Source organism: Camelus ferus, chromosome 12 (genome assembly GCF_009834535.1).
Source record: "Camelus ferus isolate YT-003-E chromosome 12, BCGSAC_Cfer_1.0, whole genome shotgun sequence".
Lineage (NCBI taxonomy): Eukaryota > Metazoa > Chordata > Mammalia > Artiodactyla > Camelidae > Camelus > Camelus ferus.
In genome coordinates this window covers 26486595-26508734 of record NC_045707.1, presented here as the reverse complement: position 1 = coordinate 26508734, position 22140 = coordinate 26486595, and the positions used below count along the sequence as shown (strand labels likewise).

The window sequence follows — 22140 nt, the reverse complement described above, 5'->3', positions numbered from 1 at the left end:
GAAAGACTCTAAGTGAGGGAGCCATCAGCCCAGGTGGCTTGTCGGAAGAACCCCCGCTCCGGTCCTTTTCTTCGTTGTCTTTGGTGCTTCTTGTCCCCTTTCCACTGGCTGCTCTTTTCCTTCTTGGTTTCCAGCTCTGTTCTGCTCTGTGGAACAAACATGCTGCAAAAACAAAATCAGGTAACTCGGGACCCTCAAATACAGTAGTCTGGCTCAAATTAGGTAACTAGGGACCCTCAAAAAAATGTAGTCAAGCCAGATGTAAAAACGAGACCTGTAAACAATGTGGTCGCATCGATTAGATCTGGTCAGGCCTTTGTATTCCTTCAGGGTGGCCTTTTCCAGTACTCAAGCAGAAGTATCACCTAAGGCCAACAAGATGTTAATTTTAAGCTTTTAAAGATGTCTCTAGGCAACAGGCCCTGGTTTGGGTTCCCTTGCTCCCTGCCTCCCTCACAGTGGTACCTTAAATCTTGGGCCCTCAATTGCGGTCAAAGTATATTTCTTTTCACCCCACTTCATTAGTCATGCTTTGCTGGCTGCTCTGAGTGGGATCCGGTTTCCTGCAGAGAGAGATAGGAGACCTAACTGCAGCCCTGCACCTAAGAAAGATCAAGGGTTGACTGGAATGTAAGAAAACCACCTCCTGGGCTCAGTAGAAATCTGGGCCTGGCGGTAAACAGTTCTATTCAAAAGCCGCTCCCAGTGCCCAGGAGGGACCTAGTGGAGCCGTGGGATATCTGAGCAGAGCTGGCACTCAGCAGGACGTGCTGATGGCTGAGCCTGTAAACCTCCCTTCCCCATTCTTCAATATGAAAAACGGCTATTTTCTCAAGCTTGTGCATGCACAGCTTTAAGAAAAGTGTCCTGGTCAGTGTTTCCAATATTTGAATATGGGCCGGGAACCCAACAAGTTGGAGAACCACTCTTGGTTTTTCCCTTCCCTCCCTGACGCTGACGGTGTGCCTGAACCCGCATGCCCGGCTGCCTCCACGTTTGTTGGTGACCACATCCTCTGGCAGGTGGCCCTCCTCCTGGCTCCCGCACGGGGGCCATTTAGTCCAGGCACTTGGTAGCTTCATTCCTCCCGGGAGCTTCATTCCTCCCGGGCCGCCTCCACAGTCTCCTCCCGGATCTTCCCGGGGCCAGGCTGACTGTCTTTGGAAATGGCAGCCGCTGTCTGTGAAGGGAAGAGGGGCCTGATCTGCCTTAGGAGAGGGAAATTGGCTAAGATGAACGCGCGGGCAGAACACTCTTAACCCTGTTGTGGCAGAACCTAGGAGGCATCAGATGCAAATCTTTTTTTTTTTTTTTTTAACAGAATGTTGTTAAGGTTATGCTTTCTGAAGACTCACTTTGTTATTTTTTTAAATTTTATTTATTTTTTTAAATTTTATTTTATCTATTTTTTTGAGGGGGGCAGGGAGGGGAGGTAATTAGGTTTATTTATTTATTTATTTTAACGGAGGGACTGGGGATTGAACCCGACCTTGTGAATGCTGAGCACACACTCTACCATTGAGCTATACCCACCCACCTTGACTTTTGACTCTCTGTTTGAATTAGGAGTCTTTGGTCGTAGGGGACAAGTAAGCCAAATGGCCTGAATAATCAAGGGAATTCATCATGGCAACGAGTGAACGGTTCAGAGGTGGTTTTAGTTTCGGGAACCAGCCTTGCCGTCAGGTTTCATGGAGGGCAGTCACGGCAGCTCCAGCTCTCCCCTTACAGCTGAGGGCAGTGGTGGTTTCCCGCCTGTTTCTGGCCTTTCTCTGTGTCATCCGCGGAAGGAAGGGGTTCAGGTGACTTCTCTCCCCTAGAAATCCCAGCAAATAGCTCTGATGGGATTATATGCCCTTCCCTGAGACCACCACTGTGGATGTGAGCTACCGGCTGTGCTGATGCGCCCTGGACGACAGGGGAGCTGCTGAAGCCTTATGCATTAAAATGAGGAAGGGGTACATTTCTTTTTTTTTTTTTTTTAATTTGGTGCTCTTTTTTGATTTATAATGCTGCGCTAATTTCCAGTGTATAGCATAGTGATTTATTTATACATGTATATATTCCTTTTCATATTCTTTCTCATTATAGGCTATTACCAGGTACTGAATGCAGTTCCCTGTGCTGTACAGTAGGACCTTGCTGTTTATCTAACGTGTACATTTCTTTTGAACTTTTCTTACCTATTAAAACTGGTGAAATAATCTGTCAGTTCAATGTACTGAAATGTAATTTTTAATATTCATAATAATCAAATAGTTTGTCCTTAATATAAAAATTGGAGATGTAAGATATTTTCTACTGCTCTTTGAAGAACAAACAAAAAAATTAAAATAGATTTTTGGGGGGGCCTTCATTAGAGACCTCCTCTTCTTGGTTTGGTGGTATTAGTAGCTGTTTGCAGAAAAGATATTTCTGGGTTAATCTGTTTTTTCTCTGTGTTACCGCAAATGTTTCTCGAATGTCTCTCTAGTACGAAGCAGTAGACAAGGCTCGTTGGGAAGGGCTTTGTGATGTTAGAATGACTGAATTTAAATCTACTCTGATACTTACTGGTTGTGCAACCTTAAGTTGTTGAAAAATGAGCCATTTTTTTCTGATTGTAAAGATAAAATGAGATAATATACTTAAAGGACTTTGTACAGTGCCTGGGACCAATAGCTGTTTATATTAGCCAAATTATGCAAACCTCATGATTTCAAATATTATAATGTGTATAAGAACTTAATTATACACATTCATGAATGGGCCCCTGGCTAATTATTATGCCTATAGAATGAATTTGTTCATTGTAATTTTGCTTAGATTCTCTTGGGTGGGATTCCAGAAGTTAGATTGACATTTTAGTCAAAAAAACCAAGAAGATTATTAAGTTGACAGAGCTAGCATATGGTACATTAATATTACTAATAAGAATTACTTGTGTTATTGAATTAGATCTGAAAATACCAAGAGGGAAATTAGCTTAAAGCGCTGAATTTCCAAGTCTGTCTGAGTGTAAGTACACAGTGTGTCTGTAATTGATTTTATTCCTCAAGTGACTTTATTCAGTTTTTACTGGGGCTCAATTTTCATAATATTATAATAGGGATGAATAAAAATGAATATATTCGTTTACCTTCTACAGTAAATAGTTTCGATCAGAATTGTTGAATCAGTGACATTCTTTGGAGCCAGTGCATGCAAGACTGAAACCTATTGAAAGTTTACTTTGTGGTTTTTGGTTTTCTTCCACTTTCCAGTGCAATCCTCTTTGAGTTCTTCAAGAGTGTTTTAACCTAGGTCAGTGTGTGCCTGAAATATTTCTACACTTGGGAATTCAAATGAAAATAAACATTGCTAACCCTGAGGAAAGAGTAACGGGGCTGAGGTGGTTGGGTTTTGAAAAAGAAAGCTGACCAATAGTCTGTAATAATGTAGAGAGGCCAGCTGTGGAAATGAATTTAGAGGCAATCCCAGTGGATTTAGGGAATTCATTCTTATAATTAACCTAATGGTATAGATTGTTAAATACGTAATGAGGGTCAAATATAGACATTTCCTTAAGAACGTTTAAAAATAGACAAAGCGGTGATTGATCTGATTGTTTTGATGTAGCCTTGCTGCCTATGAGGGTAGACCAGATGACTTCACATGCTCCATCCTGCTTCCTAATCCATCAGTCAGGATTTATTGTGTCTGCTCTATGACTGTCAGTATTAAAAACTAGACGGTGCATTAAAAGAGTAACATACAGTACCCTGTATAATAATAAATATTATATTTATTAATACATTTAATAATTGTAATAATGCTGTTAGGTGCTATTATAGCACCCTTTCTATGTATGATAAAATTGAGGATCTGGAAAGTTAAGTAGTTCACTAAAGTCACACGGCAAGTCAGTGGTGAAAGTAGGATTGGAACTTAGGCTCAATCATTATGCCAATTCCTGGACAGTCTAGTTGTGGATATAAGAATGAAAAATAAAATAAAAACAGTATAAATATTTGATTAGCTAATGGACTGGGGGATTATGGATCTTATTTCATGAGAATCTCATTGCCATTAATTTTGTTTCATCCACTTGAAAATCCTGCTAATTTCACCCTAGGTGGAAGGCTGATCTGGATATGATAGTGAATCCTTGGCGTTAATGAGGAAAAAGTTTGATAAACACTGCTGTAAAGCTATCCCCCACCCTGCCCCCGCTATGCGTATATAAATAGTAATAGCTTCATTTTGTGTCGCCGTGGCACTCAGAGTCAACACATTTTTGTCTCGCTTAATTCTTACGACAGTCATGTAAGGTTGGCAGGACACCCATTTTATGGGTCAGGACACCAAAGTGCTGTGTGACCGTGAACTTCGGTGACTACACTGTTCTGTTACTCAATTTAGATACTCAGTTTAGATAAATAGGATGGCTGAACTTTCTTTGTGTTTATAGGGAATAGACACATGAGGTAGTAATGAAAATGTGTCTCATGATAGCCAAAAGTTTTAGAAGAAACAAACCCAGGAATTTGGAGTCAGTTGACCTGAAGGAATATGGACGAAGACACTGGCAAAGGCATTTAAACAAAGAGTTGTGCCGCTAACCAGTATGTGTGGGTCCCTGCTGAGTCTGTCTTAGAATGCTGCTCCAGTTCAGGGGTGTCTGGTCTGGGCTCATTTGGCCAGCCTCGGCTGAAAGTAAGACCTGCCATTTATAATTCTTCCTTTCTTGAGGATGAGTAAGCTGTGGAAATGGAAGCGGGTACTGTGAGGTCAGGATTGTTAGTCCAGTGACATAGCTCAACCTCACTGGTCTCCAAGTTGTCTTAAAATTATAATAATACTTATTGGTGGTACTGTTGCCTGTGGATGTAACCAGTGTTCCAGGTTCTTGTCCCCTCCCAGAAAGAATTCAGAGACAAGATGTAGTGGTTAAAAAAGTAAAGTGAGAATTTATTAAAGGATGGATAATACACTCCCAAGGGGAAAGCGGGCAGGCCCAGGTGAGCGGCTGCCCTGAGTTTCTTTGGCAAGTTAGTTACATAGGGTGTAAAAATGAATGGGTGGAATATTCACTGGGGAGGGAAGGGTTTGGGGTCATGTTCCCTGATTATCATCCCAACTCCACCTTCCCAAAGGGAGGAGGGATTTTTGTCTTTAGTCAGGATCGGAAGTGTCATGGTGTCAGTGCATGATGGGTACTTCTAATCTGGAAGGCTAATTATATTGAGATGAGGGCATAATGAGCAGAAGGTTACATTCAGACACTAAATTCCTGCCTTTTCTCACCTTTCTTTGTTCATCTCCAGACCACTCATCACCCCAAAAGGTGTGACCACTTACCAGCCCAAAGGTGCCTGCTTTTCTTTTTCTGCCCAGGGACCCCTGGTGCTTACATGATGTATGGTTTCCTGCATTTGGCCTGTGCCCCTCCTTTCTGCCCAATTCTTGCCATTTGGTCTGCGTCCCCCTTTCTCTGCTCATATCTAGCTATCTGCCTGTTCTAACAGTATCACCTAGGAATTTTTGCAAGAGTGAAGTGATAAGTGTAGATGTTAAACTACTTTGAAAACTTTAGAATTGGAAGCTGACGCGGAGCATCGCCCCAGCTGCTGAATGCTGTGATGTCCTGGACCTAGAGTACCTTGTGGATACAATACCTGAGTTTGAACTGAAGCTGCAATTTCCAGATCAAAGAAGCAGAATCACAAAATCCATGATTCAGAAACTATCTGATCATAGGAAAGAGTACACTACACAGGAAATTTGCTTAGTTTGTATCATGTTCATAAGATATTCACAAATATTGTTTAAATTGTGATCAGCATTTCCTCTTGAGTAATTCTTCTCAGATGTTTATTCCTTCGGATCGTAGCCTGCCATTTTGGATTTGGTTTAATAAATATTCTACAAGTTTATAAAGGCTTGCAAAATCAGAGAACTTGTGGGGTTTTTTTTTTGGTTTTTTTTTTTTGTTTTTTTTTTTACTCAGAACAAATTCATTGGCAGGGCAAGCCTTGCCAGTGTAAGGCATTTTAAGGATCTCATTTTTGCGCTGAGAATAGGATACGGAGGATGTAGGTTTGTTAAGGGAAGAAGCAGAATCTTCTTCCTCTTCCATCAGGCAATAAACTTGACTTTCAAAAATCTGGATAATACTTCATGTAATTTTAGAGCTTCTTCTGGAGGAAACTGTTAGACACTGAGGATTCTCCAAATCATCCAGTCATTTATGGCCACCTGACCTTTAGATACTTAACGGTGTGCCAGTTGCCTGCACACCAATATCTTATCTACTGTTCCTTTTAAATGGCTGCCAGAACTTGTTCTTTATCTTTGGAATTGTCTTCTTTTCTTTACTAATTAACAGTTTAATGAACACAGTATCCAAAAGACTAAAGTACTTAATGAGAAAGCATCTGACTGAGCAGATCATTAATTTCGACTTCAGGTTCATACGGAGCTGAAAGCACCGGCAAATGCTCCCTGTGAACTGTGCACATGAAAGGCTGACCTTGGGATGCTTCCTTAGCGTTGCCTTTAACATGTGTTTCAGCTGACTAAAGAAATAAAGCTCAAGACCTGTGTTACTACATCTAGGAAAAGGTCATATTGTCTTACCAAGTTGGAGCAAAACATTGACCATGTAAGTAGTAGAAGAAAGTGTTGCTGAAAATAATCAAACAACCTATAATAGGACTAGAAAGAGTTTTATTTGCGCCAGATTGAGGACTAAAGCCTCTCAGATAGCTCTGAGGATCTGCTCTGAAGAAGCACAGTTTTATGTCTTGTCAGAACAAAGAACATCAAACAAATTAGGGACTCCTTCAAGGTTTCAAAAAAAAAAACCCCACCAGATCTACGTGTATGTAGTGAGTCAGTATGGCCATATCATCAAAGGGGTACCAGCATTGGCATCCCAAGAAGGCAGGCATTTAACCTTTTTTTTTTTTTTTAACATTTTTATTGATTTATAATCATTTTACAATGTTGTGTCAAATTTCAGTGTAGAGCACAATTTTTCAGTTATATATGAACGTATATATAATTCGTTGTCACATTTTTTTCTCTGTGAGCTACCACAAGATCTTGTATATATTTTCCTGTGCTATACAGTATAATCTTGTTTATCTATTCTACATTTTGAAATCCCAGTTTATCCCTTCCCACCCCCCACCCCCTTGGCAACCACAAGTTTATATTCTATGTCTATGAGTCTGTTTCTGTTTTGTATTTATGTTTTGTTTGTTTTTTTTTAGATTCCACATATGAGTGATCTCATATGGTATTTTTCTTTCTGTTTGTGGCTTACTTCACTAAGAATGACATTCTCCAGGAACATCCATGTTGCTGCAAATGGTGTTATGTTGTCGGTTTTTATGGCTGAATAGTATTCCATTGTATAAATATACCACATCTTCTTTATCCAGTCATCCGTTGGTGGACATTTAGACTGTTTCCATGTCTTGGCTATAGCAAATAGTGCTGCTATGAACATTGGGGTGCAGATGTCCTTTTTAAGTAAGGTTCCTTCTGGATATATGCCCAGGAGTGGGATTCCTGGGCCATATGGTAAGTCTATTCCTAGTCTTTTGAGGAATCTCCATACTGTTTTCCACAGTGGCTGCACCAAACTGCATTCCCACCAGCAGTGTAGGAGGGTTCCCTTTTCTCCACAGCCTCTCCAGCATTTGTCATTTGTGGATTTTTGAATGACGGCCATTCTGACTGGTGTGAGGTGATACCTCATTGTAGTTTTGATTAATCTTTATTTTTAACATCGACAGTCTTCACTTCTGGTCAGTGTGCCCTTTTCTTTAATAATTAAAGCAGATGTACATGTATGTTTCATGGGCCCCAAACAGGCTGTTCTAATTAGCACAGGGTTCGAGTTAAGTCATGTATAAGCCAGAATGACTTCCCCATGGCTCAATGTGTGAAAACTTCTTTTTATCCAAATTAACACCAAGGTTTACCTTGGAGATATTTCATGTGAAATAAGAATAAAAAGGTGAAATCTTATGCATATTTCTTGATGCTAACACTACTGTCCATGTTACTGAAGCAAATTCCAGTCGGAAGTTTTATTCCATACTCTCCAAATAGCAATTCTTCCCTAGTTTGACCCAAGGAAAATGTTTAAGATAAAGATGTGAGAAAGAGAATATGCCAGAATTGTCCTTAACTTTTAAAAATAGAAGATAGAACTTCTGAGAACATGCCGTGGTACTTTTTGAGTTCCCACAATAACGAGATGAAAGTGTGGAGCTAGAAAGTGATGAAACCAAGGTGGGCTCCTTGAAAGAACAGACCTGGGAGCCTGGACCTGGTTTCTGGTTTTAAACCTGTTGCTGACTAGTGATCTTGGACACTTAACTAGTCTGGATCTCAGCTTCCGCAAAAGCAAACAGTGTTTCACCAGCAAATCTTTAAAGTCCCTTCCAAATTCTGATTCTCTACATAGTTAGTTACTACATAACAAACTGTCTAGTGACTTAGAGCAACAGCCAATTAATTCCATCTTGTGATTTTAGACAGAGATTCAGCCACAGCTCTGTGAGTAGGTACTCTGCTGGCAGACAGTCATGTCCAAGACGGCTTCACTCATGTTTCTCTGACCTTAGCAGGAAGTCTGGAAGGCTGGGCTCAGCCAGAGCCGTTCATGAGAATGCTTTTCACCATGGCAGCCTCAGGGCAGTGGGACTTAGGACAGGGCAACCCAGGGCTCAGAGACCAGTGTTCCAGTGGCCAAGACGGGAGCTGCATGGCCTCTAATGGCTTGGCCTTCGAAGTCCCAAGCACCATTTCCATCCTGCTCTATGGGCGGAAACAGCCACCAGCCTGCCCAGATTCACGGGGAGGGAAAAGAGCGTCCACCACCTAATGAGAGGGGTTTCAAGGAATTAATGGCCTTATTTTCAATTTGCTATAGTCCTATTAACTGTGGTAAAACTTGCTATTTGACTGTGGTTCAACTGTGGTAAAACTTGCTATTTTAAATATAGCCTTCTTGAAATCTTGGCAAGATGGAACAGTCATCCTTATGCCCTGGGAGAGAATGCTGGTGACCAAAATTAACATCCTACTTGTCCATTCCTTTTTCTTGCCCAGTCTTCAGTAGTGTTTGCTTATTCATTTAATTTTTTAAACTTGTGTTTTATTTGTTCAGCCTATATCCCCTCAACCACTGCTGAAACTTTAAAAAAAACTGTTGTTGCTGTTATATGATACATTAAATTATTGTTATGTAATGTGAAGATTCTGAGATCTTGGAAGGTGGAGTTGGAGAGCATATTCTAAGGGCTTGACTTGGTGTGAAGTTGACCAGATGTTTCCCAGTCTTACTTTTTTTTCAATTGTATTTTTATTTATTTAGGTGGGGCGGGTTATTAGGTTTATTTATTTATTATAGATTGAACCCAGGACCTCGTGCACGCTAAGCACATGCTCCATTGCTTGAGTTCTATCCTCCGCCTCCCAGCCTTCTTATTTCTACCGTGTGGTTGTTTGATGTGGGGGGGGTGGGCAGTAGTGCCAGCTCCAGCTGGCTGAGCACACAGAGAAGTCATGTCACAGAGAAACCATTTCAGCGGGTGGAAAACCGAGAGTAATTCATGATCAAACAGCTAAACTGCCTGATTCCCTGCATCGAGTTTCTGCAATTTTAAAGTTAAGTGAAAACACTTAGAACTTATCTCTCCTGGACACCTGTCTTGTTCTGACCATAACAGTGGTATTGCAGAGGGTTTAAAGACATTACGAAGCAAATATTACAGGAAAGTGGTCAAATACAAACGTATCTGCCTCTCCAAAGATGCTTACTTATTTTTTTTTTAAAGTCTAGGTGATTTTTTAATTTTAATTTTTATTTAATTTTATTTTTGGTAATTTTTTTTAACCGCTATTTTTGTTAGCTGCAGTATATAAGAAATGACCTCTCTGCATTGCTTCTTAGACAGGGGCACATGCTAAAATTTGGCTGACAGTCAGTGTTCTCATTAAACACTCATTTCACTGCTGTGAAGGGGTTTTGTTACTCAGGCCCATAAAGCTTAGTATTGTTGGAACACAAAAACTTGAAAGTGGGGCACTTGTGCCAGGTCACCAGGTCGGGAACAGCCTTCACAGCAGGGCATTTAGCTGCTATTGGCCAAAAAGACTCCCATTTTACCTGGGCTCAAGGTTAACGATAAGGAAGTGGTGGGGGAAATTGGCATTTATTTTATTTTTTAAAAAGTGTTGTTATGTTATTTCATTACATTTTATATATAATGGTTTGGTCTCTGACACACTTAAATGTAAATATAAATTTTGTCCCTGAAGGGGCAAATTGCAGTGAGGACTTGATCTTTATAATCTTCTCTCTAGCTTTGGAGATTTGTGGAAACCTTTACACAACAGGGAATAGTGATTCCTGACTCATTCAGTTGTCAATATCTTTCTCTTGAGATTGCTCAGAGAGAAAAGTTACCGCTGCGTTTTTCTTGCTTACTCTGCAGATGCTGACATAATTAATACTTTTATTAGCCTTTGATTAATTAGTGTTTTATTAAAGGCTTATTGTCTTTTATTAATTAGCCTTTTATTAAAGGCGTATTGTTTCTTTTTTAAACTGGCCACCCTTCCTTGTTCTGCTTTATTGATAGTGAGATATTCCAGAGACCAGATAACACAAATCAAGATCCTTATGGGGAGTAGAGAGCATTCTGTAATTCAGGTTATTTCATATTATATTTGTTTAATTGTAAGTATTGCATTATCACTGGCAGAAAATGAGACTATCAGAGGAAGAAAAAGTGATGGCACCTCAAACAATGTCTGTTAACATTTTGTTTTTCTCAGGAGTGAAAGAAAAAAATATTTAACAGACAATATGATGTAGGCACCAGCTAATCAGAATGGACTCTGACTTTAAGCATTATACACTGGTGAAAACTGGTCTTGGGTTATATCCCTCTGGGTATTTCCCCATCTAGGCATAGACATGCTACATGTTGTAAACAATGAGCTTTCTTACCTTGGCCCCTCAGAAGTGTCTGGAAGGTTTTATAGCATGATTCTACCAACTTAAATCTATTTCCTTAAATAAGGAAAAGAAGTTGAGTCCAGAGAATTGAAAAGTACAGTGATTTCTTGTTTATTTGTCTATGAATTTACTTTTGACTTAGCCTATTAAACATACAGTAAAGGTTTCCTTTTGGTAAATATAAGATGATACGTATGTCTTTTTTAAGGCAGAGCACATCTTAGCAAAAGAAGCAAGCCTTACGGATTAACCTCACCCCACTGCTTCCCACTGGGCTGTCCCGGTTGAACTCAGGGGGATTCCAAGCTTGCATCTCATCTCCCACCAAGCCCTGCCCCGGTCCAGCTGCAGAGAAGAGAAAATAGAAAATAGAAATCTTAACCATATACGATTATTCATTGCTTGAAAATAATCTTTGAGAGGCATGTTGATGTCGTGAGTAACGATGAAATGTGAAATGAGGGGTCCACAGAAGAAGCCTGGGATTTAGAAAGCTTAAGTGTTATTCTAAATCTGCCTGATTACAGGTGGGAAGATATGCAGTGTCATTAACAACCTGGATTTAGATGATTAACCTCTTACCACACTGAAACTTGAAAATGTGTAATTAAGTTGTTCCTTAATGAGTGCCTTAAAAGTTATATGGACGCGTTAGGTTGCCTTGAGTGAGTTGTTACTTTGGCTATAGATGTCAGTGTCATAGTTCCCTTATCTATAAAATGAGGGATTTAACCTAGATTATATCTGATCCCCCCCCCAGCTTGCTGATTCCATAATTGTATGTTAATAACTCTTAAAATGAGGCTAGTAATGTTTGGTTTACCCTTCAGATTTGCAAAAGGTCTTCAGAACTCTGCACGTAATTATTCCAGAAAGTTTACCAATCTTCTGAGTGAGGAGGTTGATGGATGCTGGGTGGTACAGAAAGGGGAAGGCAGTTGGGAAAACCTTACGAGTCAGAGTCTGGAGAGCTGGGGAAGGTTACACCAAGATTCTGGAAACCCAGATTTGTAACACAGTTGTCCACACCTCCTGGAGGAGGGGCCAGGAGTAGTGGGAGGGAGAGGATGGGGATGTTGGTGGCTATTACCTGGGAGGCAGAACCTGCTAGCACGCAGCTTTGACCCAGTGAAGGTGACTTTCCCTGTCATGTTTTCACACGGCTCTCACTCTCACGTGCGGCCAAAGAATCGAGGCTGCAAAACTGTACAACCGGATGTTTCCGATATATCACTTTTGCTTTTACTGTGATCTATGGGGAAATATACCACTAGGTGAGTTATTGATTTTTTTATGGCTTTATTTTTGTGACTGTTGGTGTAGTTTACTGAAAGCCCACCAAGATTAAAGGAGCATCGACAAGAGTCAGGATGCCTGTATCTCCCACTCACCAGCCTTTGACTAATTATTGTCTCTTCGAGTTCACCAAAAGCACACACAGGTCTTAGATTCTACCTATGTTATGCTGAAAATATGCTATTCTTTGAGAACTGATTGTGGGTGAGACCTGAGCACTCGGACCGGAGTTGACTTTTGCTTCATGGAAAGCCCACAAAATAGATGATAATTGTAATGATGGTGATGGTAATGGTGATAATGTAATCATAAGCCAGTCTTTACTGCGTATGTGCTGTGTGCCAGGCAGTCTTCTAAGCTCTTTTACACTAATGCATTCATTGCTCACAACAACCTTGGTTTCTTAGATACTCTTATGATGACATTTTTACAAGTGAAGAAACCGAGGCCCAGAAAGACTAGGTAACTTGTCAAGGTCATAAAATTAGCAAGGGGCTGATCTGGGAATTGAACTGAGCCCATGCCCTTGACCACTATGCAGCGCTCTCTCTCAGAAGACAGGGCTGCACAGGACTAGACAAGTTTGTTGAAAGCAACTGCTTATACTTACAGAACCAACTCTTTATTGTCAGATTTTTTTTGAAAATAATGTAAGTACAGTTTAGTTTCAGTAATTTTTTTAATTTGGCTAATCAAGTGTTTATCACACTTGGGTGTGAACATAAAATGGTGACACTTAACTTTTTTCACTAGCTATACTTACAATTAAATGCAGTATAGGTGTTTCCCAAAATTGTAAATACAAAAGAGGAGACCTGTTATCAGTTGAAAATGAAGGAGAAATTGCATTAGGGTGAAGTTGTCCTAGAAACAAACAAACAATATAGTTGAATGCATACAAGCAAAGTTTCCTGGTTCTAGTATAATTTTTATCTGAATGTCATGCCATGAATTAATCATATTTTAAAATAGCTCTGATCGAGATTTGAGTCATCAAATTTTTAACTCCTTTACATATTTTATAGTTGAGAATAAGCTAGTTTCTTTAGTTAAACTTGGCATTTTGAGTGACCACCTCTTACATTGTAGACACTAAAAATTGTTTCCCTACTTTTTGCGTGTCCAGATTATCCAACTCAGTAAAACTTTATTCCTGTTTGCTAGAGTGTTCTTAATTTTATAGCACTTTTTCTGTCCTTTATTCGTTTATTTCTTGCCTTTCTCCTTCCTTCTCTGATTTTATTCTTCTGGTATTTATTGAGTGTTCAGTGTATTGGAAGCCCTTAATCTTGGTCACCTTTGATTACTGAGAGAAGATTAGCCATCATTGTTGTATTCTCCCTCTTCCTTGGAATTCTTTCCTCCAGCAAACATAGAAATGTTGCTGGAGGAAGTCGTAATGGACATTATTCCTGAAGGAGTCATAGGATGTCAGAAGGCCATCATGGAGTCAAAGGATTCTTCTCAATTTAGGACAGTCATCCCTAATTCATTTTCATTTTGTTGAATTACAGTCTTTATTAGTTCTGACTCCCAGTTCTGGGTGGTGGTTCATCAGTCCCTGGGTGGATGGATCTTACACCTCCTTCTGGCCCCACATCTCCCCACTGCAGTCTTGAAGTTGTTGCATCTCTTCATATGATCAGAGTGGGACCGTATAGCTTAGTGGTAGAGCCTGTGCTTAGCATGCATGAGGTTCTGGATTCAATCCCAAGTACCTCCATTAAAAAATAAATAAACCTAATTACCTCCCCACAAAAGCAAACAAGGATATTAAAAAAAAAAAGAAAGAAATTAGTTTTCTTATGATCAGGATGCCATCAGTTTGAGTGTGCATATGTTGTGTACACATACACATGCATTCATACTATTGACAACGATGACAAAGGATGAAGAATTCACAGTATTTTGCCTTTCCTGGCTTTATCAAACACTGCCACTGCAATCACCCTGGTGCTTTCCTGGCTTTCTGAACCACATTTACCTAAGGCAGTGAAGGTAATTTATTTTTATATCTGTCTGTGTGTCATTGCATTGGTGCCGTGGAAGGGCTAGTGTTTTTCCATCTATTGGATTGTTACTACTGTTAATCATTATAAAATCGTATTTATTACTACCTATATATAAATCAAAAAACAAATTTGATTTCTAGCATTCTAATGTGAAAAATTCATGAGTAGTGGAAACTTCTTATGCAAAAGTAAGCAACTGACAGAGAATAAATATGGGCACAAACTCTTGTTATTATAATCATCTTTTGACCTCAGCCACCCTTTGTATCACCCAAGTAATGACTGTTTGATATTTATTATAAAGCATATTAACTTCCTTGATTAACTGAACCTTTCCATCCTCTTTTTTGTTTCACATAGCAGTGAAAATAGATTGTTCTATTATCATTCCTGCCAGGAAATTTATAAAATGTATAAAATTATTCATAAATGTATTTTAAACTGGAGAGACATTAATGTATTTTTGGGTGTACTGAGCAGAAAACATTTCTTTTCACATTTGAATGGCAGGCTCGTGATTATAAATTCACTTCCTGCTGAATATTAATCATCAACTCCATATGGCTGGTGGGTAAAGCTCTGAGAGGCAGCCAGGGGATATAAATTCTTATCCTCATCATGGACTTTTTCTCTGATTCTGTTTAATGTTTTAAGTCAACGGAGTGACCTTTGAGTTTAAAAAAAAAAAATCCTTCTTCCTGAAAAGTCCAAGGGTGAGATGGTCTCAGGATGGGCCATGCTTCCTTCTGCTCTCCTCTTGTCTTCTGGGATCTGGGCTCTCTTGGCCGTCCTCCTGTGTCTGACGGTCCTTTTTAGTCTCCTGTTTCCTCTGCTTGACTTAAAGCCCTGATGTTATTTAGAGCGCCGACCTGCGTCCACTCCTCTTCTCCATCCGTGTACGTGCTTTCTGAGGGCATTCTCGTGCCCACCTGTAGTTTATGGGGTCTGGCCAACCTGTGGCCATCAGACCCTCCTCCAGGCCATCTCCACCAGGACGCATTCCCCTCTGTGCTTCCTTAGTTCTCATTCGCTCTGTTAACCCGACTCCACCTGGCCTGTGACCTCCTCAGCCTGGTCCGCGCTGATTCCCCAGCATCCAGCAAGTCACCTGGCGTAAAGTAGGCACTCCGAATGTGTTCAGTGGCCTGATGTTCACAGTCAGACTCATTATTCCACACCTCAAAATGCACACACTGAAAAACGCATCTCTTCCGGTGGCCCCTCTCCCAGTGAATGACACCCCCCACCCACCTTCCCCGTCCTTTTCCGTCTCCTCACGTCACCTTGCTGCTACTTTTCCTCCACATCCAGTTCTTTAAATTCCGTCTCCTGTGTTTTCTGAGTCCATTCCCTCTTCCTCCATCCCAAATATCACTGCCTCGGTCCTAGATTTCCATGTCTCTCACGTGGACTGCGTTCACATCTCTTAGTGTGTGTTTCAGCCTTCCAGTCTTGTCTCCTCACACCCACCTTTTCATACTGTTGCCAGATTCATCTGTCCACCAGGTGTATCTGAACGTGTCACCCTCCTAATAAGCTTACAAGCCTTCAAGGAAGAAAACGGCAGGCTTTACTGAGACTGCAGAAGGTTGAAGTCAGTGGCTGGGGATTGGGGTCCTCCCTGTCTGCGGAGACAGTAGTCACATCCTCTTGCTTCCTAGGTTTGTTTTTCTGGTTTCTTACAATGCTAATCAAGATCCCCAAGGAAGTTTTTTTGAGAAAACTGGATAAAATGATCACACTCATCTTATACATTAAATGAGTGAGAATAAGAGCAACTGAGGCATAAGAGTGTGGTCTTTGCAGTAGGAAAACTTGGTGTTGACTCTCAGCTCTGCTACATCCATTAGCTGGTTGGTCTTGAACATACTACCCCCCACCCCCAATCTTTACTATGTTTTCCTCTTTAAAATGGCATTACTATAGAAACTGCCTCTAAGAATTTGTGTGAGTATTAAATGACATAATGACAGAATGTGTGTAGCGTATTTAGCACAATGTCTGATACGTAGCAAATGCTTAATAAACGTGAGCTGGAAGAAACGTGCGTGAAAACCAGTGTCACACACATGTGTACGTGTTTATGTGATATGTAAAGATGAAAGGCTAGTGATAGGGGTGGTCTCAGCGTGGTGGGGTTATAAATGTTTATGACTTTTCTCCCATTTTCTACACCTGTCATCTGTTACTTTTCAAGTAGGGAAGAAAGAAAAGGCTTTCAGTGACTTCATTCCTTTATGAAGTAAATTCAAGCATCCTCCACCTCCTGGAGTGCCCTTCGTAGCTTCTTCCGTCTTTACTGCTCCTCTGTCATCTCTGAGAGCTTGCTCCTGCCTGCCTTTCTAGTCACCATGAGTCCTGAATTGCTTTATTCCTGGTACCCGCTGTTTCGTGCCTGCCTGCCCCTCCATGTATCATGTCCACTCCTAACTTTTTCTCACTTATCACCACTCCTCCTTTAAGATTTCGCTTAAAATCACTCATCCCATCAGGCTGAGCATTAGGACCTTGGTGTTAAAAAAAAATGACCTGGCTTTGCGTCTGTTTCCCTCAGTGGGCTGTGTTTCTCCAGAATGAGAACTTTACTAGAAGCTGGAAATAAGAGATGGTTACATTACAGTCCGTGCCCTCAGGTTGCTTATAATCTCGTGGGAGGAGAAAGGCACGTAAGTACACGAAGGTGTCTCCTGGGCAGAGAAGCAGGGACCAGTGTTCCAGGCTGGGCGTGGGAGAACGGCCCTGAGAACGGTGACGAGTTGAGTTTGAGTCGGGGTCTCCAAAGTGCTCAGCACACGGTAGAAGCTCAAAAAATACTCAAGCTGAACGGCATGCCCCCTCCTGGTGTTCCACGTGTGGGCTCCAGGAGTTGGCGAATCCCCGGAAGCTGTATACGTTTTGTTTCTGTGCTTCTGAGGTTTTTTCTAGAGACAGGGTCCTTAAATTTCACCACGTTTTCCCAAAGAGCTGCACGGCCTATGAAAGGTTAACAACTGCTCTCTTGGCAAATATTATACCAGTGGCAATGGGTGAGGCGAGGGGTGGAGGACAGAAAGTGATTTGAAGATAGACGGTCTCCAGATGGAGCTGACGGGGGTGCCCCTGAGCATCCGCAGGGCGGTGACTCACGTGCTGGGGCCACTGGAGACCTGGTCACAGTGAGCACTGCTTAGAATGGTTCCACATGCTTTTCTAGCTCCTTTCATCAAGCAGGTTCATTCCTGCCTCTGTTGGCTCCACCTAAGCCATTCCAGTGGTCTTTCCCTGATAGTCAGAGCAACCCTCCAGGGCAGGAAACTTTGTGGGGTTGAAAGACTGGGAAGAGAATGGAAGCACATGTTTTATTCTGCAGATGAGGAAGTGGGTATGTGAGGAGAACAAGAAAGCAGGTACAGTAAGCGAAGAAGCAATGAGGGGTGGAGGGCAATGGGATTAGAGGGACTGCATTAAGAGCCTGCAGCGACTGAATCACAGTGCTGTACACCAAAAACTAACACAACGTTGTAAATCAAATATACTTCAATTCAAAAACAACAACAACAAAAGACTGCAATGGCATTAATGTCCCCAGGGACAGTGTGGGTCAGCTCATTCATTCCTCAGTGACCAGCAAGAGATGTGTGAACTACCCGACTCTTCGAACCCTGTCCAGGGAGACCCAGTGTCCCCTGCTATAGTAATACCCTGTACATACCTTTGTTCTAGAACATATTGCACTGGGGTGACCTTGTTTTTGAATACCCAGCGCTTAGCGCAGGGCTCAGGACGTGTTTATTGAAGGAATGCACTCGAGCTTTCTAGCCAGAAGGTAGTGCCTGTAGTTCAGCCTGCACAAAGGGAACCCCAAACAGCTGCAGATTTCCATCATGCTTTGCTTGGTTCCTTTCCTCCTTGACCCGGAGAGGCACATAAGTGAGAGAGCTAATCAAGGAAGGCTGCAGATCTTCCGTAAAGATAGAGGCTGCCCTTTTGAAGGGAGGGATTTGACGCAGCCTCGAATCTGATGCAATCTCCGAAGCGATCAACTTGCTAAACTAGGTTGGTGACGACCAGGGAAAGCAAAAGACAAAGGTTACGGAAGCAGATGTGGAGGGCACTGCCGGTCACACTTGGATCTGTTTCGGGAGCACCTACCCGCCCCCCATCAGACGCCCGAAGTCCAGGAACCTTCAGAAGCACAGAGATTAGTTGTATTTTCCAAAGCTCCGTGCTGGGATGTGTGGACCAGGTGCCGGCCTTAAGCGCAGCTCAGGCCTGCTCAGAGGAGTCGGGAGGGCCCCCTGCTAATAGCGTGGGGGGAGCTTGCCCAGGGCTCGGAGGAGCCACAAGCATGGTTAAAGGAGTGAGAGATTTAAAAATGGGGACATTGAAGAACAAAGTGAAGGGTAGCTTCAGGGTCTCAGGTGGATGAAATGCACAGAGACTAGTGATTGGTATTTTCCTATTACCAAGGAACAAAGGATAGGAAGATTGTTTTGAACTGTATCATAAGGGCCTCGAAGTTTAGGGCATAAATTAAAAGATTGTTGAAATACCTTCTTGTTCTCCTGTCCGTGTTAGCGTTATTCGTTACAGACAGTTGGTCATTTTCAGCATTTAAGTCACTTACGCTGTTGCTTTCCTGGATCAGACGTTTGAGCTGCAGAAGGGAGGGGAAGGAAGCCAGTGATGCTGGTTGAACACCTACTGACAACAGGCTCTGGCTTTTCCTGCATCTCTGATTTGCAGACATCATTCCATTTAATAGCCAAGGGGCTGATATTATTATCGCCACTTACTTGTGGGGAACCCGAGGCCAGGAGCACCCTAGATGACAGTCATAGGTGGCAGTGCTAGGTCTGTGTCATGTGTAACTTCAGTCCTGAGTCCGTGTGACTCCAAAGGCCTTGCTTCCAGCAGATCTGTAAATGTGATGAATCCAGTGTTTACTGAGGCCGTCTGGATGCCTCGTTCTCTATGAGGCGTTCCAGACTGGTCCCTCCCAGGTCCGGAAAGTCTTTGCCTCTGAGAACAACTGTGCATTTGATCCAGTTTGGCACCTCTATGTCCAAAACAACCTTCGATCGCCATTTCTCAGCTTGGACAAAGCCTGATGTCTGGGATAGCGAATGTGTGATGCGTGCTTTTGGCATAGCAAAAAAAAAAAAAAAAAATTTCAGTATAATAAAATTCTGACTCCAGGGGCAGGCCTTTGGATTATCTCTGCAGTGAAGGCAAGCACAGATGGTGTGCAGTGCACAAGTACATGAAGGGGCCACAGCAAGGGGAATGATTCCTGTTCAGATTAAACCTGTTGGTAACCACACCTTCCCATCCCAGACATCTGCTGTGCCATCCATTTTTCTGGTTGTAAGCGTTGCACAGTCAGTCAGCCCTCTCTATCCACAGGTTCTGCATCTGCAAATTCAGCCAACCGTGGATCAAAACTATTCAGGAAAAAAAAATTCCAGAAAGTTCCAAAAAGCAAAACTTGAATTGGCCAGGAGCCAGCAACTATTTACATATCATCTACCTTGTATTAGGTATTATAAGTAATCCAGAGATGATTTAAAGTATCAGGAGAATGTGTGTAGGTTGTATGCAGTCATTTTTATATAAGGGACTTGAGCATCCATGGATTTGGGTATCTGGGGTGGGGGGGTCCTGGAACCGATCCCTGGTGGATATTAAAGGATGACTAAAGGTGGGCCATTGTAGATATTTTGGAAAATATGGAAAATTGCAAATAAAACAAAAATCACCTCTAATGCTACTAATCAAGGATAAACCAAACATGAATATCTTAGTGTGCTTCTTTCTAGCCTTTAAAAATTCATGATTTTGCATAGTAAACTGAAAATACACAGTATCCTGTCTTTTCAGTTAACTTGCCTCCTAAGAATTCCCTAATGTTTATTTTTCATTGTGGTAAAAAATACAGAACATAAAATTAACCATTTTACCCATTTTCAAATGTACAGATTCATTATGTACATTTAACACTCTCTATCTCCAGGACTTTTTCATCATCAGCAGTCCCTATGCTTAATAGGGACTTCACAAACCACATCTAATAGCTGCATGATACTCCACTATACAGAATTTACACGGAAACATTTGCTAGCAAACATACAACAGATAACTAATTTTGTGCTCACTATGGACCTTAAATGTGGCGACCTTAAATTTCCTCCTCTAGGACCTTAAATCTGGTGAAGGGATTGTTCATAAGCAGGCAGTGTGAGGCCTGCAGAGCGTGAGCACAGGGGCTAGGAGCATACAGGAAGCGAGCGTAACTTGGGTACCGTTTATGTAATCATCCCTTGATTACTGCAGATCTAGCCTGGAGCTGGTTATCTTGCTGTTATAAATAATACTGTGAGATAACTAGCTATAACTGTAGGTACAACTAATTGTTCACATTTCAGGTTATTTTATGAAGCTTTTGAAAAGCAGAATTGCTGGATTACTCACTGTAAACAGGGCAGTAAGAGGTATCCTCTCCAAACACTGGTGGTGGTTATCCACTGTGCCGTTCTCAAGGTTAGGAGCCGCCACCAAACACTTTCATTGCCTGTTACACCCAGTGAGTCCTAACTTTTTTATAGACGTGTGTCTCACTTGCATTTGGCAGAATTATGGGAGGCACTGGGGTTGAGTAATGAGTGTATCCACCTGGGAAGAGCTCGGGAGGGCAGAGGCAAAGGGATGGCGGCCCAGGTGGACGTTGTGGCACAGGCGACATTCGAGCTGTCTAGCCGTTTGTACTGATTTCAGAGGCTTTGGTTTGACTCATGCTTCTGGCTGTGCTCCACACGTAGGCTGACAAGCTTGGCTCCGTTCTGGGAAACTCCAGACTTGTGAGCATGAAGCCCACTGTGAAATAAAAGTAGCCTATTAAAAGTTTTTAAAAAGTATCTGTTTATCATTGAAACAAACTTCTGGTTTATTATCCAGATTGGAAGAAACTGTTAGATATCATAGCAGCTGCCCTGTTCAGACCACAGGTAAAGATTTTCTGAGGCCTAGAGAAGTTAAGAAACATTCTGAAGGAAACCGTTGAGTAAACCAAGGTCTGTCTGGTGGTCGCATCTTTTCCTCCCCGTGTTGCTTGGCCTCTGTTCCTCTCCTTCCAGGAATTCTTTTCTTCTTCCCACTTGTAAATTCCTGGTTTTGTTCTCTGCTGTTTTCTTCTACGATGTTACTCATTTTCAGTGTTGAATACACATCTGTGCTGGCCACTATCAATCGACAGGCACCACATACGCTGATGTGTTTGCGTTCTTAGCATGCTAGTTTTTTTTTTTTTAAATTGAAGTACAGTCAGTTACAATGTGTCAGTTTCTTGTGTAAAGCACAGTGTCCCAGTCATGCATGTACATACATATATTGGTTTTCACATTCTTTATTTCGCCTGCTAATGTGTCTGACTGCTGGCTGCACTCTGCATCTTGGCCTTATTGTTTATTGGAAAGTTTCTCTTGGCTCTGGCCTAATCAGTTAATTTTTTTTTGAATTTTTTTTTTATTTTTTATTTTACTTTTTTAACATTTTTTATTGATTTATAATCATTTTACAATGTTGTGTCAAATTCCAGTGTAGAGCACAATTTTTCAGTTATACATGAACATGTGTATATTCATTGTCACATTTTTTTCTCTGTGAGCTACCATAAGATCTTGTGTATATTTCCCTGTGCTATACAGTATAATCTTGTTTATCTATTCTACAATTTTGAAATCCTGGTCTATCTCTTCCCACCCCCTGCCCCCTTGGAACCACAAGTTTATATTCTATGTCTGTGAGCCTATTTCTGTTTTGTATTTATGCTTTGTTTGTTTTTTTTTAGATTCC

General features: G+C 41.5%; 1 protein-coding gene and 1 long non-coding RNA gene across 3 annotated transcripts in view; both read left to right on the top strand.

Annotated features, from left to right (window-relative positions):
• ANO6 (anoctamin 6) overlaps window positions 1–22140 on the top strand; it is a 187059-nt gene that overhangs the window by 16030 nt on the left and 148889 nt on the right. The gene's annotated exons all lie outside the window — the stretch shown is intronic.
• LOC116667642 lies at window positions 1644–21789 on the top strand. Its single transcript, XR_004324571.1, has 3 exons — window positions 1644–1654; window positions 16583–16590; window positions 17562–21789. It is a non-coding gene; the product is annotated as an uncharacterized LOC116667642 (long non-coding RNA).